The 19,186-nt window shown below is 28.9% G+C and overlaps 1 protein-coding gene and 1 long non-coding RNA gene across 2 annotated transcripts in view; both read left to right on the plus strand.

Annotated features, from left to right (window-relative positions):
* The window catches only part of LOC127288192 (uncharacterized), a 56,974-nt gene extending 46,044 nt beyond the window's left edge, over positions 1-10,930 (plus strand). Inside the window, exon 3 of the long non-coding RNA XR_007844000.1 lies at positions 10,849-10,930. This is a non-coding gene — a long non-coding RNA (uncharacterized LOC127288192). The remainder of the gene's footprint in view (positions 1-10,848) is intronic.
* Positions 1-19,186, plus strand: part of LOC127288171 (headcase protein) — a 145,953-nt gene that overhangs the window by 98,562 nt on the left and 28,205 nt on the right. The window lies entirely within an intron of this gene.

Genomic DNA, 19,186 nt, shown 5'->3' on the forward strand with positions numbered 1-19,186 from the left:
GTTATTTTGGTAGTTCCAATTATTGGTTCTTACAATAATTGGTAGTATACATTCATTTGTATTTACAATAAATAAAAGCTAAAACAATTGGAAATTACAACAATTGGTTTTACAATCATTGGTAGTTACAACTATTGGTTGTTGTAACTATTGGTAGTTGTAACTATTGGCAGTTGTAACTGTTGGTAGTTGTAACTATTGGTAGTTGTAACTATTGACAGTTGTAACTATTGGTGGTTGTAACTATTGGTGGTTGTAACTATTGGTAGTTGAAACTATTGGTAGTTGTAACTATTGGTAGTTACAAATACTAGTTGTTATAATTACTAACAGTCATAATTTTTGGTTGCTCCAATAATTAGACGTTACAACAATTGGTAGGTACAATTTTTAGTAGCTAAAACAATTAGAAATTACAGCAATTGATTTTACATTGGTATTAGTTGCAACTATTAGTAGTTACAATAATTGATAGTTACAACTATTAGTAGTTTCAACTATTGATATTTGCAACTATTGGTAGTTGTAACTATTGGTAGTTGTAACTATTGGTAGTTGTAACTATTGGTAGTTGTAACTATTGGTAGTTGTAACTATTGGTAGTTGTAACTATTGGTAGTTACAAATACTAGTTGTTATAATTACTAACAGTTATAATTTTTGGTTGCTCCAATAATTAAACGTTACAACAATTGGTAGGTACAATTTTTAGTAGCTAAAACAATTAGAAATTACAGCAATTGATTTTACATTGGTAGTTGCAACTATTAGTAGTTACAATAATTGATTTTACAATAATTGGTAGTTACAACTATATTAGTAGTTTCAACTATTCATATTTGCAACTATTGGTAGTTGCAATTATTGGTATTTGTAACTATTGTTTATAAGAAGTTTAAATTATTGGTAGTTACAACAATTGGTGGTACAATCATTGGTTGTTTTAATTCTTGGTATTTCTAAAAATTGGTAGTATTAATAGTGTTACTATTTCCCTAAAAAGTAATAGTTACGAGACGTTCACCGAAGTAGAGTAGCCAGAGTTTAGTCAGACAATAGAAACTAGAGAGATGTTCTTCTCACTTAGCGATAAAAGAATTATCCCTTTGTAATTTAATCTTATTTAAGAAAAAAAAAAGAACAAGAATTTGTGTGGTAATATAAGGAAATTAAATAAATTGAAAATATACGTTTTTAAAAGTGAAATACACAAGCAGAGCGAATTTCTATAATGGCGGTCTGAAAACTTTATTGCTAATAGGGTGTTGCCCGGTTAATTTCCAACTTGTGCCCATGGCAGAGGAAGAACAGTTTAGCGCAAAAGTTCGTAAAGTTTTGAGGGTGTGTTTAAATTTTATTACCCCTCGCGCAAGTTGAATTTGCATGGAAATTTTCGCGAGAGAGTTACCACAAGAAAGACGATGGCACGGGGGGGGGGGGGGGCCTCTTGCACTAAAGAGTAAGGAATTAACTTTGTTATATTTACGCTTAATGACCGTCAAAGATTCCTTAAAATCTGAAATACCATAAATATACACATCACAGAAAATTGTAAGGTATTAAAATAACAATATGCAATTTTTTGTTTATTTTAATTCAATTTTTCATTAAATTAAAACTATAATAAAAAATTAAAAATTATATATTGATTATAGAAAAAATTAATAAAAAATAAACTGATTGAAAAAAAAAAATTGAATTTAAATCAAGTTTTACAAGTTGAAAATCATTGAAGGATAAAAAAAATTTTATTACTTTCATTTTACCTCGAACAATGTTGAATTTTCTGAATAAAATATCTATTGTTTGTTGGTGTCGTAAAAAAAGAATCTATTTGATGTCAACCGTGAACGACAGAAGTCAAATGAAAAAAAAAAATAGTCGCTTCTCTCTTGGGAAACTTAAAAGTGAAGTCATTTTTAAATTATAAAATAAGCAAGTGTGCGAGAATATATATATATATATATATGCATACACAAGCCTTATATCTAACCTCGTAAAATTAGCGAGTAAACTTAAAGCTTATTCCCCTCTTGTCTCTCGCTCTTCTCTCGCGGCTCATAAAATATAAAACAAGACAATGCACCACGGAAGCTTGAATGAAACTCTTTTCTCTCTGCCCTTGAGAAAATTTTCCACAGATATTGCTCAAAATGCCATAATATTCCAAGAAAAAAGACTTACTCTAAATAAATTTTTTTTTACCTCCCTTTTTTAATGAGTTTTTTTTCCTCTCTCCTTTCAAGTTGTTTCCTTAATTAAACCTGTCTCTTGAAACAAAACTGTATTTTATAAAAAAAATAAAAAAAAGTCAGATTTAAAGAAAATTTATTATATCTGTTAATTATTATTATAAATAAATAAATTAAATAATAAAAATTACAATAAGTAATAAAAAAGGAATGTTATTTTCCGAGTTAAGAATTTTCTAAATTTATATTATCTCGAGAGAAAGGGGGTGGGGGATGATTAAAAATGCGCGAAAGATAAAGCTCACTCTTGTTTCTAGGAATGGAAATTTTAATAAATTTTTTAAGCACCATGGAGAAACCAATTTTGTAGAAAGTTTCATCAACCTAATGTCGTTCCTTTGAATATAAGGATTGTGTGTCCCTTGGTAGATATAATTCCAACAAGGACTTTGAATAAAAATTGTGGGGGGGGAGGATAAAATTTTGTCAGTAATGGAGGTCGCAGATGGTGAGCTTAACCCCTTAAACTTCTGCGTCAGGGCAATAAAAACGTGTGTATTTTTTTAAAATACACACTTCATGAATATTTACCATTAAAATGAACAATATTATATAGAAAAAATTTCGGCAACCCTTATATTTCTTTATATATACACCCTCCACGAATTACTAAATATAATTTCTCATTTTCGATTTACATTGTCTGACTAGACACTGTCTTTTCTACTTCGTTTATCAAAAATCTTTTATAAGCCAAAAATTCTTGAACGTTCAAATGAACAAAATATTTTTTTCAATCTATAAATTATTAAAAATTATAATGTCAATGTAATATAAAACAGTAAATTAAACAAATATTAAATTAATAACTTCTTTCTAGATATTTAAAACAATATTTTGTAATAAAATTCGTATTTAAAGAAGTTTCAAAAAAAAATTTGTTCATTTGAACGTTCAAAATTTTTGGCTCATAATCTTTTTTATTTTTCTATTTCTATGTTTTAAAATTTTTATTTTATTTTTTATTTATCTAATATGTAGTTTTTCAAATGTTTTTTTTTAATTGAAAAAATGTAAAAAAAAAGAAATTAGAAAACTTTTTTTTCAATTTTAAAATTTAAACTGAAAATTTTTTAAAAAGGGGAAAAAAGTAAAAAAAGAAATTGAAAATATTTTGTGATTTGAAAATATAATAAAACTAAAAATTATGAAAATTGTGTTTAAAAAGGGTAAAAAATTGAAAATAAACTATTTTACGATTTTAAAATTTAGTTAAAGTAAAAATTGAGTTTTTGACGCATTTTATAGTGATAGAAATCAGATTATAAAAATCCACTTTGGATATATATATATATTATATGAAAACTGAGATAGGAAAAATCATATACAGCACATACACGTTTAAAGTGTATTATTTCGTTTATTTCATGACTTGTTCAATTGAACTCGATCGTTTTCTATATACGTGTTTCCGATTCATATCCCCTTTTCTTTTAAACACATTTATACGATTTAAAATTGCCTCTCGCCGTATTGCCGTGAAATTGCGGCATATATTCAGAATCTCAGCCAGTATCGCGGCAAGCGAATTGAATCGCATTTTCAAGAGAGCTATAAACGATCTATATGGACGTTAATAACCCTCGTTTCGTGCATGTTAGAAAATATAAATGCAATATATATATATATATATTTATTTCGAAATAAATGAATTGGAATAGAATTTTCCCGGAATAAAGTGCGACAAGAGACACGATTTCCGCCTTTTTCATTTTGAAAAAAAAAAAAAAATTTAACTGTTTCCAATCGTGAATGTTTATTGAGTTCAATATTAAAATACATTTTACCTTCATAAAGCTTTGAAATTTATTCTATTTTCAGACAATATTGATGGAATTTTTAATTTACTCTCTAAATCTCAATTAGTAAAAATATTTACTAATTTAAATTAGTGACTCACTTTTTGCTTTAGAATTAGTTAAATTTTACTATAATTGTTAGTAAAAGTTACTAATAATTTAGAGAGTAGGGAAAAAAATATTTGATACAAATTTACTTGAACCAAATAAATGTTTTTTTAGCTACCATAAATGAAAAAAAAGTTTTTATGTATATAAAAATTTCTCTGCATTTGAAACAAATGGGATTTAATTGATTTAAATAAAAAATTGTTTAATACAACACACAAAAAAAAGTAGAATTTTTACCCCAAAATCGGTATAAAAATTACCTGCAACAAATTTTATCCTAGTTGAAGGCGCCAACGTCTATGTGAATTAGCATTGGTGAAAATTACCCGCAACAAAATTTATCCAGCGTTTTTTCTGTGAAATAATATTTATTTTTTTTATTATAGTCAAGTAATCGATTTATTTGAATAAGATAAATTTTTTTTTTAAGTAACAACTAATGTTATGAAATTTTCTTTTAGTTAAAATTGTGCCACTGAAAAAAAATTATTCGATAGAAATAATCGGTTACTTGACTATTAACAATTAAATATTTACTTGGAATTTAAGTAATTTTTTTTTATAAAAAATTTATAAAGAAATAAAAAATATCTATTTTTTTTTCTTCCACACGGAGAGAAAAATCTGCCTTTTATAGTATAGAAAGGTTTACATTTAATGCACAGAAATTTTCTATGCTATATAGGCATGAAATTTGAGTAATTATAGTACAATCGTATGTCTTTTTAGCATGAAACTTGTCTATGCTAATAAAGTTTGTCATATAGCCTCTTATTACATACTTATTATACTTTTAATCCAACGGCGCCATGCGAAGATCGCACATAACATCATCCTACTATGTTTGCATAAGTTCTATGCTTTTTCGGGGATAGACTCTTGCAACTGGCGATTAGGCATTTGTGTGAGTATTCACACAGTTACTTCCAATTCAGTAAAGGTGGGCGTGGCCTAATCGCCAGTTGCAAGAGTCTATCCCCGAAAAAGCATAGCACTTGTGCAAACATAGTAGGATGATGTTATGTGCGATCTTCGCATGGCGTTGTTGCTATTAAACTACATGTTTTGTACTATAGAAGCATATATACTATGCTTTTTTAGTACGGACAAATACTATCCTAAAAATTCTCAAATCTTTGCTCTATTAGTATGAAAAGTTTAAAGAAAAATAGCAGCAATCTATTTCATACTATAAAAGGCAGATTTTTCTCTCCGTGCATTTATATCATTTTTTCTTTTTTTTCAGCAAAGTTTATTGATACCATAAATAAATAAATATTTATTTGATAATAGTCAAGTAATTGATAATTTGAATCAAATAAATTTTTTTCCCCTGTAGCTGTTTTTTTTTTTTGAAAACTTTTTTTTTTTTTCTTATTCTACTTCTTTATTACCATGGTTCCAACTCGTTTCCGGTTGTGTGATGTAAAACGGTTAAAACTCATCATCGTGTCTCGTCTCTCGTGAAGTTAACTTTTGTCGTCTGGGCGAAAATATATTTTGGCAATTTCTGCGGGACGGCTTACAACTTTTAATCGCGTCTCTTCCACGAAAACGTTTAGGCCGACTAACGAGCCATTGTCACACCGGAACCCGGGCGAAAAAGTGGAGCGGGATACACTAACAGAGAGAGTGGGGGAGGACTTTCTTTCCGGGACATTAAGAAGTATATATATATATATATATACGAATGAACGATAAAGCGTGCGAATTGCTTGGCTCAGGAATTATGCAAAATATCGTCATTGTAGAATACGATTTTCTGTGTTAGAAGTGTGGGTGGGGGTGCGGCGGCAATATTCCAAGAGACAGACAATTATTTCTCTTTCTGGCAATGGGCGCGTCAAGATTCCCAATTGAGGAAATATTAACTTGTCCGCAAATAAAGACAATTGAAAATTAACTTTTATTTATTAAATTTAATAATTAATTAATTATTAACTAATTAATAATAATACTAATAATTAATTTAATTTAATGTATTATAAGTAAATAATTCAGTAAAAAATAATAATAATAATTCGGAAAAAATTGTCGTAACATAAAAAAAAAGTTTGGGGACAAAAAATATAATTTACCGACCTTAAATTGTGAAACTTGTTGGACGAGTTGTTAACATTATTCTCCTTTTTGAGATTTATGACAGTGTTAAAAAAGATTAAGGTTCTTAGAAAGGAAAAAAAAGGGTGCAAGTTCTTAGCGAAAGGGTTGAGATTTTCTTTTTATTACTCGAAAGTTGCAACTAGGTGTATTAAAGCTATTATCCTTGTTTCTTCATTTCCAAAAGAGAGAGTGAAAGTAAAAAAAACTTTTGACATTTTTGAAATTTATTTTTAAATCCAAACCTCACATAGAAAAAAAAAACTTGTTTTTCATTTTATTTCTTTTTTCAAGATCACATTGCAAACGGTTTTTTTTTGGAACATTTAAGAAACGTCTTAAAATTATCTTATATTACAAATGTAAAAAAAATTTAAATAAAAAATCTTAAAAATTATAATAAGTGTCTTAAAATTACTAATTACTAATTAGTAATTAATGAACCAGAATAAGAAAATTAAAATATTTTTAAAATATCAGTTAATTTGTTTCAAAATCCTTTTTTTTTTAAATAACCATTTTTTCAAATAAATTTTACTTGAAATTTTCTTTGATGAAAATTTATTATATTAGAAAGCCAAGTGTACTTAATGATAACGCCCTTTTGTTTCTTTTGGTTTTCCCTTCTTGTTGTACAATAGAGAGGGGTGGGGGAGGGGGTGAGACGCAAACAGTAAACACTTTATATTTACGAGCAGATCGTCATTTTTTTTTCCAGGGTCAAAAGGGCCATTCGCATGTAAATAGCTTCACCTCCGCTTCGTCAAACGCGCGAGATATGCAAATATCGCTAATTACTGGCAGCAGTGGGATTACACAAATGGCACCTATTTCTCCCTTCCTTTCTTTTCTTCCTGCTTTTGCCTTTCTTCATTCTAGCCCTCTTTTTATAGACTATACATATATATATATATATAGAGGGGGTCATCCTGTTTCCCTTTTACACGCGTCGACTTCGTCCTTCTTTTACAGCGCTCGTTTCTCTTCGTTTGCGCGACTTCCTGAGACCTGATAACCTTGTAATAACAACGTCTTTTATTATATACTCTCTAAATTTGAATCAGCGGAATCTCGCTGATTCTCAGCTATAAGTATACCACTGATTCTAATCAGCTTATATGCACTGATGAATTAGTGGAATTTCACTGATTTTTCAGCGTATATCCGCTGATTGGTACCAGTGGTATACTTATCGCTGATTCAAATTTAGAGAGTATATATATATATATATATATATATATATATATATATATATATATATATGAAAACAATATGATGATAGATAGAAAGTGATAATCTTTTGCGGGAAAATTTTAATTTTACAAATTTTCATGCTGATGATTTAATATCCGGTTCTTTGTACTTTTTTTTTTTTTTTTTTAATTCGTATTTCCAGTAGGATTTTATTTTATGATCTTTTAATTTGAATTAAGTTGAAAATTACTCATTTTTAGTAAAAATCTTGACTGCTTTTTTGCTTTAGCCACTATTAGTTACTTTTTATTAATAATTTTTTTTTTTTACTAAATGCAGAAGCAAAAAAATCAGTCCAGATTTTACGAACAATTCGTTATTTTTTTCCTAATTGCTGAAGCAAAAATTTAGCAAACATTAGTTACTTTTTACTAATAATAATTTTTTTTTCTTTACTACACGGAAAAAAAGAAAAAGTAACTTTTACTACTTTAAAAGTAAAATTGGACCTGTCCGAAGTTTCTGCGCATCTCTGGCAACTTTTACTCCAAAAATAGTAAAATTTACTTCAGAAATAGTAAAAATTACTACGGAAACAGTAAAATTTACTACAGAAATAGTCAATTTTACTATTTTTCGAGTAAAAGTTGCCAGAGATGCGCAGAAACTTCGGACAGGTCCAATTTTACTTTTAAAGTAGTAAAAGTTACTTTATTCGTTTTTCCATTTTTCTCCGTGTAATTGCTGCTCTTTAAATCTGAATTAGTAATTCAAATAATTCAAATGAAATGATACTAATTCAAATTAGTTAAAAATTTTACTAATTCAGATTTAGAGAGCGGAAATTAGTAAAAAAAAATAATTAATTTTATTATAGTAAAAAGTAATTAATCTTGGCAGAATTTTTGCTTCATCAATTAGTAAAAAAATAACTAATTTTCAGTGGAAAAATAACTTTTAAAAAATAGTCAAAGACTAATTTGAAGTAGTTAACTTTTAGTTGCTAGTTGCTATTTTAGCATAATCTAAAGGTGAATTTAACTAAAAGTTATTTTTAACTAAAATATTAGTACAAATTTTACTACTTGAATATTAGTAACTGACTTTTTGCTATTAAATTTTTTTTAAAACTAATTTTGACAGTAATTTAAATTCTAAAAAAGCGAGGAGAAATTTTCAAATTAAAAAAAAATTCATTTATTTTTGTAAATAAATTAAAAAAAAAATAATTGTAATTTATTACTTATCGATTTTTGTTACTGATTTTTAATTTTAACTTCCATTATTAATTGAAGTGAATTGTTAAGGAATGGCAATAACAAATTTGAGAGACTGCAAAATACTGACGCAGTAAATCATCTTCAAAGGCAATCAGGACTCTTTGTGCAACCGTGACGGGTGCTTTGCAACGAGTATATAATGTTTAAGATCATCTTATCGTCTAATCTGAAAATGCATGTACAGAAATTGGAAATTTACATGCAACAAACTACAATTTGCAATTTCAGGGTGCAATCATTTGAAAATTTACGCCCATTATTTATTAACAACATGCCTCTCTCTAATGCACCTGCGGCTTTTATCTCAATTTTTTTTTTTCGTCTGTCCCTTTTCAGTAGCTTTCAATTCATGTTAATTGAAGAGCTAATCACCATACCATTATCGTAAACGCTTTATAATAAATTCACTGATCAATTTATTTTATATTCTTTTTATTAAACATTCATTGCTACTATTACTTTTACTATAATTAATAATTATGTTAATAATTTTTATTTTAATGAAAAAAATAATTATTGTAATTATTAATAGGTAATAATAATCATATTAATTTTTATTGAAATTAGATTTATTCATTATCTTATTATATAATTTTAATTATCAATTATTTTATTAAAATTTTAATTGATGTGACAATTGTATGATGATAATAAAAATTATCAAATATACAGTTATTAGAAACCTAAAGTTTCATATACAATATAAAAAAATAAAATAAAATAAAAATTCTCTAGAGAGTTCACAGATAATTTTCCCCTTGAAGTTGTTATTTCTCCTATTTGTTTTAATATAATTTGTGACAATTTTAATATACTCTTGTATTAAAGTGCATTGCACTTGGAGAAGAGAATATCTCAAGCATAAATCACAGATCGTGAACAATTCTCTTGTTTTATACACTATATATAGATATATGTGTGTCTCAGAATAATTACAGTTCGTGGAAAGTGAGCCAAGTTAGATTCTTGTTGTGCCTAATAATTCCATTTTGAAAGTCTCCTCGCAAGTTTCATATGTACGTGATTTGAATTATTTTTAGTGACACGTGTAACTTGCCTCTATACGTATATATATATATTATATGTTCTCATTTTAAATCGATTTGATAACTTTTGGCACAGTTTCAAAGACTCTTTGTTTTCTTATAAATATATTCTTTCGCTAGGAGAATAAAAATGATTTTGTATAAAATTACATGATTATTATTATTATTTTTTTTTAATTAAACAACTGTTAAAATTTTATGTAATCGTTAATTGTAAATTGTTTTTATTATAAAAAAATATTTTAAAATAATATACTACTACTGAAACTAATAATTATTAAGAATAATACTAGTATTAAAAATAATTATTATCAAGACTAATTAAAATTGTGTTTTAATTTTTAATCCCTTTTTTAAAATTATTTTTCTTTTTTTATTCCTCATGAATAAATTGTTTACAAAAAGAGAGAGAGAAAAAAGGAATAAATTGTAAATGCACATTTAAAAATGGAATTCTGACGGGATGCAGGAAAATTTTTCGAGATTAATCTCTTTGTCGAAAAGAGGCACGAGCCTTATCAGTTTTTGATCCTGCATTTGAAACAGATATCTCCTCTCTTTCTCTATTGAGAGAGAGTGTCTCTCGTGAATTTTTATTTTTTTTTTTTTTGCTCTCTGCTCGAATGATTTCTTGAACGAGCGATTTGCACTTCCGACACGTGTTGCACGGCTGAGAGCGGGGCCGAGGCATTAACCCGTTTGCGGCTATAAATATCTGCCGTTTATCGTTCGACCGTTATAATACACATTGAAGAGAGAGAGAGAGAAAGAGGCCTACATTGTATATAAGTAGTAGCGGCGAAAAATACGAGCTTTTTGCCGACTTATTACCAAAAAAAAAAAATATATGTATGTGAGATTGACCAATATTCCCTTTGCCACAAAAAAAGGCGCCGATGTAAAATTTTCGTGTCCGACATTCACGATTGCAAAAGTACCACCTCCATCATATGGATTAATGTCCCTTTGAGAAAAAAAAAATGAAACAAAATTTCATCTACATACCAATTATTGAAAAATATATATATATTGTAATTAATGAATTTTCGTTTCTTTTTTGTTGCAGGTGAGACTATTCATTCGAGGCAATTGTTATACGAAAGCGTAATGTATTATTTCATTTTGGATATTTTTAATTTTTATCACTGAAAAAAAAAAATTATTTGATACAAATAATCAATTATTTCACTAAATATAGCAAATATTTCAAAAAAGTTATTAAATATTTGTGTACACTCGAACCTTCATTAGTGAGACACTTGACCAAGGGCGTCTCATTGATCGAGGTTTGACTAATTTTTTTTTCCCATACACTGAGAAAAATGTTTAATCAGAGCAACCAAAATTTGGTTGGAGTAACAAAAAATTTTTGTTGGTATTTAAGCAACCAAACTATTTGTTTGAGTCAACCAAACTATTTTTTTGAGTCAACCAAACTATTTTTTTGAGTCAACCAAAAAATTTGGTTGAGTGTTTTTTGTTGGCATACTGAAAATGTTTGGTTGCGATCAAACCAACAGTTTTTTTCGTAAAATTAAAAATTTTATTCTACCTTATATAACTATAACTAATTGTTCTCTTAAGCTATAAGCTGAGAGCGTATCAAATTATTTGGTTGTCGCAACCAAATTTTGGTTAGGACAACAAACGATCATTTGATTTTTTAGACCAAACTATTTTGTTGTATTAACCAAATTATTTTGTTGTAACCAAATTTTGGTTGAAATTTAAAAATGTTCAACAAAATAATTTTGTTAGCCTAACCAAATGTTTGGTTGAGATAACTCTACGACTTTCTTTCAGCCAACCAAAAATTGGTTACAAGAACCATAATTGCCTAACCAAACAATTTTGTTGCAAACACTAAATTTTTTTTCTCAGTATAATATTATCATATATTCTATTTACAATTATTATTATTCTGAAAAAACAACCACTTGTTTTTCATGACAATATTTATATATTCAGTATAAATTTTTTTTTCCAATTCAGAAATTATTCAATTAACAATTTTTTTTTTTCGCAAAAAATTTTTTTTAGCAAAAAAAATTCTCTAAAATTGTATTTAAATGATCAAACCTTTTTTTTTCTTTTATCTCGCTACTAAACTCTCGTAAATTTATGTAAAGAAGCGCGACTGTCTTCTATATAAATTTAAATATTTATCAATTTTTTCCAAAGTCTCTCTCTCTCTTCGCCATAGGCGTCCCTTTTTTTTTGCTATAAAGAATAAAACCGTTGTCGAAGGACATTTTTTTTAGATTTTTTTTTTCTTTACTGGCATGATGTTATATACCTAAATATTTAATCCAGTATCGCTTGCCTATAGATATATACAACAACAACAACTACCATTATTCTCATCGTATTTTTTTTTTTTTTTTTTTTTTTTTTTTTTTTGACGTGGGTGTTGCGAAACGATCTCTTCGTTGATCGTTTACTGATTTACGAGGAGGCCAAAATGGGACGTAAAGATTACACGTGTCCCGCTCGATTCTGAATCGAATTACTTTGACCACGATATTTATGTAATTAGCATATAGCGTGCATTAAAAAAAAAAAAGGAAAGAAATAAGGATATCGTGTGTCAGAATTATAAAAGCCAAGATGCCGCGCTGTAATAAGCCTGTTCATTAAATACGAGCGCTGACGTAATTTGCGAAAGGTTACTTCTTTCATTCTCGTAATCAAGAAACCAAAATAGTTTCTTTTTATCCCCCTACCTCGAGATTCTTTTTCTTCAGAACAGTACTGGAAAATTAAATCACTTTTATTAATTAAAATTGAATTATTTTTTTTTTCGTAACAAATTTTTGTTTCATACAAACAATTATTTGTTACAAATAAATATTAATTTGCAATTATTTGAATTGAATAATTTTTTTTTTCAGTGTACAATTTAAATATTTGTGTACAGTCGAATCTCGATTAGTGGGACACTTGATCGAGGGTGTCTCATCAAGCGAGGTTTGAGTGTATTCTGATTTTTTAATTATTATTTTTTAACTTACAATTATTGGATTTGTAGTGTCCATTTTTTTTTTATTAATTAAACGGTTTGTAATTGAATTAACCCGCGTAATTTTTTCTTGTAACATTGGAAAAAGGTAAAAAAAAAATACTTTTTTGGAGGGAAGATTTTTTTATTTATTTTTTTAATTTCACATTGTTAAAGAATATTAATTGATCCGAAGACTTTTGCGAGGATCGATGGAACATGTAATGGAAAATGAGGTCGAATTGGCATGGGCTCATCGATCTCTCTCTCTCTCTCTCTTTCTCTCGCGCGCGGGAGTCCAGACGAGTTGTGTCGTGATGGGAAGAGAGGTCTCTGACCTTAGAGTCGTTTGCGAGGAGAGTCCAGAGAGCTTGTTAAGTACGTGCTTGTAGGGTGTGTATGCACTCGTGCCACACCTAAAGCGCACTGTACAGAAAGAGAGAGAGAGAGAGAGAGAGAGAGAGAGAGAGAGAGAGAGAGAGAGAGAGAGAGAGACTCGGACTCGATCTGTCAGGTAGTCTGTGATACACCGCCATGTGCACATAATATCATGTGACAGACTTGTGTGCAGGATAACTGGCGTAGGCAGACAGACAGGGAGTGCCGCGCGCGCCACAACACAACCAAACCAATTCACTCCGAATAGAGTGCATTAAAAAAAAAAAAAAAAAAAAACACCATCAAACACATAACCTTATTTGGCAGTGAATTGCGTTAACGGTTTTATATTTCTTAATAATTTTTTTTAATGAAAATTCGTCATTAAATTTTTTTTTTGTATTATTACTCAAGACAAAATTCTCCAATAATTGGAATTAAATTATTATTTTCTGAATTTTATTAACAATTAATAAAATTACTGAAAATAGTAATTAATAAAATTTAATTACTGTAAATTATTTACAGTAGTTTTGTATTCAATGATAGCTTTCTGTAATGGTAATGGTAGAAAATAGTTAAAAGTTGTTGATAGATAGTTGAAAGAGAATGTTCTATTGTCAAGTTGCTATCACGTGTGTCTGTGGTCGTGGTGCGTAAGGCGTCTTTCTCTTCGCACATTCGGGGTTCGAATCCCAGCCGGGAGCGGATTTTTCATTATTCTCACACTGTTAAATTTCATGAATGTTAATACCAGTGTTACATATTTGTTTAATGGTAGTTACTGTCGGTGGTAATTTCAATGGTTGACATAATTAATAGTGGTTGCAAGCAATGGTAGTTAAAATTAATGGTTCAATCAATAACAGTTTAAACAATGAATTGATGGTAATTATAATCTAAGATAGTAGGAAACAATGGTAGTTGGTTGATGATTGTTACGAACAATGGTAGTTACGAACAATGATAATTATAAAAAGTTATAAATAATGAACAATGGTAGTAACAATTAAAAAAATTATTGGTAGATTCAAACAATGGTAGTAAATAAATAAATAAAAATAAATAAAATAATAAATCAATGGTTAAGAACAATGGTAGTAAGAAGCAATATCAGTTTCAATTAATGGTAATTTTAATCACTGGTAGCAATAGTTCATTGAACTTCAAAGCAATAAGAGGCTTCAGTTTGTTTATATTTTAGAAATACAATTTTTGAAAAAATTTTTTTATTTTTTTGCTCCTCCCGAAGTAGTTTTGATCTTGTTTGAGAGAGAAAAATTGTCTTTTTCTTTTGACTCGATGCAGCTTTTATAAAATATTTTAACATATAGTGTGCTAATGATTTCCGCATTCTGTCATCTCATGTCTTGTGTTGCAATCGTGAACCTCATCTCTATACAGCATCGATTACCAAGGGAGAATTTATGGTAGACCTACGCACATTACATTGTGTGTAAGAAGAACCAGTTATCTCTTGGCTATCGAATAGTAGTCTGTTGTTGAAGCAATATATATACGTTTTATAACGTTGCTATTGAGCGCACACAAAAGCGTTTGCAAAATGAATATATGAGGTTGACGCGCTCAACAGCGTGGACACTTCCAATTAGTAGCAATTTTGCTAAACTGTCTATCTCTCATTCTCTAACTTTACGTGGACAATCCGGTTTGACAAAGAGTGTCTCACCTTGTTTTCAAAAGCCTCAAACCTCAAAGTTTTGAAAACATATTTGCGGTAAATTTTTAATAAAATCTCGCCAAAAAAAAAAAGGAAATATTTTCCGGTAGAAAAATTTTTGCCAATTAATAAATCAGACAATGAATAACGGAATAGTAGACATTATTTTCTTTTTTTTTTTATTTTACTTGTCGTTTTTTACAGACACCCGAGACAGAAGGCGTTTAGTAGCCGGTGCAAGTAAAGACTGTAGTCTACAATGATATTTATTATCCTCATACAAAGTTACCTCGTCACGCAATAGCAACTCGCTGGTATCTATTCTGGATACAGTTCAAGTCGTATATAATTTAGTTCCCCCTTACGATTGTCAAGTTAAATCTACGAATTTAACCACAATCATTATGTGTAGTTAAATTCAACACACTTTTTATTAATGACAAATTTTTTTTTTTTTTGTATAAAAAATTTGTTTATAAAAACTTTTTTTTTACATTTTGTTTTTAAAAATAACAAAATTTAGCCAATAATAATTGTCTATTAAAATGTAGAGAAATACTATTTTCCAAACAGAATTACATATGTAATTCACAGATTGTTTTACATTCCTGAGACTCATCAGACATAATATACAGACAATGTGAAACGAAGTGAATCGATGCTGAAAGTGAATTATCAGTAACGCGCTAAACGTTGATTTTATTTCGCCACCTGCGGCGACGGGGATTTTCTTATCTTACGCTCACCATATTTAAATGAACCCCCACGATATAAATTCTTATTTTATATATATATATACAAATAGAAATAAATGCCAAATTACAAGAGAAAAAAGAAATTTCATTTTATTTTTACATAACTAGAGAATGCAATATTATGCAATAAATTCGATTTATAAATCCATTCATTTCGCCATAAGTCATTCACGCATATATATATATGTAGCTATAAATTTAACGATAAGTCATTTTAGTACCCGTGGCTAAAACAAGTCTTGTTAATTCAATAAGTTTATCAACTACACATGTGTCATGACAAATGATTTTGTTTCGGTTAATAACTCAACATCAATAAAGCAAATTTTTTTTTCTTTTCCCAAAACAACAAATTGTCAGATTTATCTCTCTGTATTGGGAAAAAATTCCTATATAGTGAAAACAGAATCTGAAAATGACAACATCAAAAAGATTTTCATTGTTGAAATTAGAACATTTTTAAAATCAACAATGATAACGGAAATTATTTAATCAACAAAAAAATAATTCTTTATTTTATTTACTAAGGAAATAATTAATTAGATAATAATTATTAAAAAAATGTGACAATTTTCCCAGTGGGATTTAAAATCTGTGTCGATGTGCTTTCTAAATTTCTTCCATTCTATTTTTTTTTTTTTTTTTTTATTCATTTCAAATGCAAATAAATCGAGTTTCCGATTGATATCCAAAACCGGTAGCAATTGAAAAAAAAGAGAAAGAGAAGAAGTTTATTGGTCAGATGAATTGAATTCGTCCCCCAAGTCTGAATGCGCGTTTTTGATGAGAATGTGAACTCTGGAAATGTTTTATATATATATATATGTATACGTGTTCATGGCTTCGGGCGTGTCGCAAAGTCTGGTTTACTTATATTCTGTATGGGTATATATCCACTCATCAACTGGCTTTTAACGGCTGGTTCACTTCATCCCACAAAAACCTAACCTGCCCTGATTCCCCCATTGCAAATAGGGGATCTCGAACTTGATCAGGAAGTCGTGTCTCCTTAGCAGAAAAGTTGCAGCCATTACCAACTGTGCGTTCCACGTAAATTAAAAAGGCTTTTTCAACCTTCCTCCTCCTCTCTCTCTCTATATATATATACGTTCAGGTATTTCTCTTCTACCTTTATCCAATCTAGATCCCCCCCCCCCTTAATCCTTTTTTTCTAACTAAATCAAAATTACGATTTCGATTTTTTTCTTTATTTTATTCTCTAATCACCAATTCAAATTTGGAGAACATGATTTAAATTTTTCTAAAATTAAAATAAATTCGAAATTAAATAAAAATTTAATTGCATATCGTTTGGGATAAAAATTAAAAAATGAAATACACGAAAGAATTTTGAAAGACATTAAAAGAAAAACCAACACTTTCAATATTGTAAATGTCGTGATAGTATATATATATGATAATTATGAAAGTGTTATGTGATGCCCTTTTACATTCAGAGATTGTTTAACGATCGTCTATTGCTTGTAATAAGTCTGCTGGCAATTTTGATATAGAGCAAAAATTTATTGTTGCAAATATATTTTATATATAGAAATACTTAACAAAGAGAACCGCGATGGCAATATGTTTTGTGAGTCGCGAAATGGCACTGATCGATATTTATTTTCACCGTTACCACCTGGAGCGTGGGCTCGAAAATTGAAGGCACGCAGCGCATTTATAAGTATTATATGTACATACTTACGAAAGTGCTCCTTCATTTTACGACCGACAACTATCAACATGACGGCAGTGTGTTGCTTTAACTTTTTATTATAGTTAAAATCGTTATACTCTTTAATTATAATCGAGACCCGACGTATGTGCTTTATATATGTATAACATATTTTACAATTTACTTCATTCAATATTACATATATAATTCTTCCATTATTTATTCGAATATTTAATCACTTTTACAATCACCGTTTTTTATTCTATTTTAATAATTTAAAATTTAAAAAAAAAAAAATATTGTTAGCTTTAAAGAAAAGTAAAAGCGATTGTTATTTAGTTATCAAAAAATAAAATAAAGATTTATGTGAGATTTGCACTTATGACTCTTTCCACGATAAGAAAAAGGGCGCCATAAATAATAAATATATATATATATTTTTTTGACAATAAAAAAGTGAGAGCCATGTCACTAGAAAGGAGTGTATCTGAACATTCCGAAAGAGTCGTATAAGCACGTCAAGGAACGGTCAGACAATCGTAAAGGCACAAGTGCTCGCTTTACGACTTCCACGAATCATAACTCACCAGGGACCAATTATTGCAAAGAACAATACATGTCCCATGTCAAAAGAAATATCTCTAAACCTTATTTATATATAATAAGAGAATATGAATTATATATTTCGACTAGAAATTATATATTGTAAGCTGTATTCTTCTATATCAAAACTAGTGAGAGATCTTCTTACACTTTTTTTTCCAAATAAACCAAAAATTATTTCGAAATTTTGATTCTTGATTTATTTACATAATAAAATTACTGAAAAAAAATTGTAGTTTCGAATATTATAAGCATCATTAAGGCAAGTATCTATTATTTGCAGTGGCGTATGAATTGCTGATATTGTAAGCATCCATTCTTTAAAAAAAAAAAAAAAAGAAAAAAGTCGATGACCATTCGATGTATGGTCGACGTATTTGTACGATATTGGTATTCGACGCACGGCAGTCAACGAAGAGCACGATTGTTCGTGTCGAGGTCTACGTATGCATAGTCAAGAGAATTGGCATGCGTACTGAGTCTTTGACCCCGCTAGCGATTCTATACCTCGTGCCTTCTCGTCGCCACAGCCCTGCATCTCACGAATGCCGCCTTGAATGCGAGAAATCGCATATTTTTAGCTCCCGGGGCGGAGGATTCTCTCCCCCCCCCTCTCTCTCTCGAGTTAGGATTAGCGGAAGTCAAAATCCCATCTGCAACTATCTATAGATATATAAATATGTGAGAGACGCCTGCAAGTGGCTGCAGGTGCAATACACGCATCATCCGAACGTGATCTGCAGTTTGCACCTTGCCAGACGTATGGAGAATTTTAATTTCATCCATACGCAAAACATTTTACTTTTTGTGGTTTTTTCGGCACTTAAAATTTATTTTTGTACGTTAAAATTTGTTCTAGAACCTTTCAAGTTATTCTAGGACCTACAAAGTTGTTGGAAGGTTATTTTATAATTTTTAAATTTGTTTTACCATCTTCAAGGCTGTTTTGTAACCTTAACGTTTGTTTTACCACCTTCAAGACTATTCTGTAACCTTAAATTTGGTTTTACCACCTTCAAGTGTATTCTGTAAACCTTGAAGTTTATTCTAGAACCTTTAAAATTTATCTTAGAACCCTACAAAATACTTTACAACCTTAAGGTTTATTCTACACCCTTAAAATTTGATCTAGAACATAAAAGTTATTTCATTGGACCTATAAAGCTTTTGTGAAATCACGAATTTTTTGTTTTACAACCTTAATATTTGTTTTACCACCTTTTGGGTTATTCCTCATGCTTAAAGTTCGATTTACATTCCTAATGTTTATTCTAGAATCTTTAAAATCTGTTTTATAACCTTAATACTTATTTT

Source organism: Leptopilina boulardi, unplaced genomic scaffold (assembly GCF_019393585.1).
Source record: "Leptopilina boulardi isolate dan_hultmark-lab unplaced genomic scaffold, ZJU_Lbou_2.1 LbouV2_38, whole genome shotgun sequence".
Lineage (NCBI taxonomy): Eukaryota > Metazoa > Arthropoda > Insecta > Hymenoptera > Figitidae > Leptopilina > Leptopilina boulardi.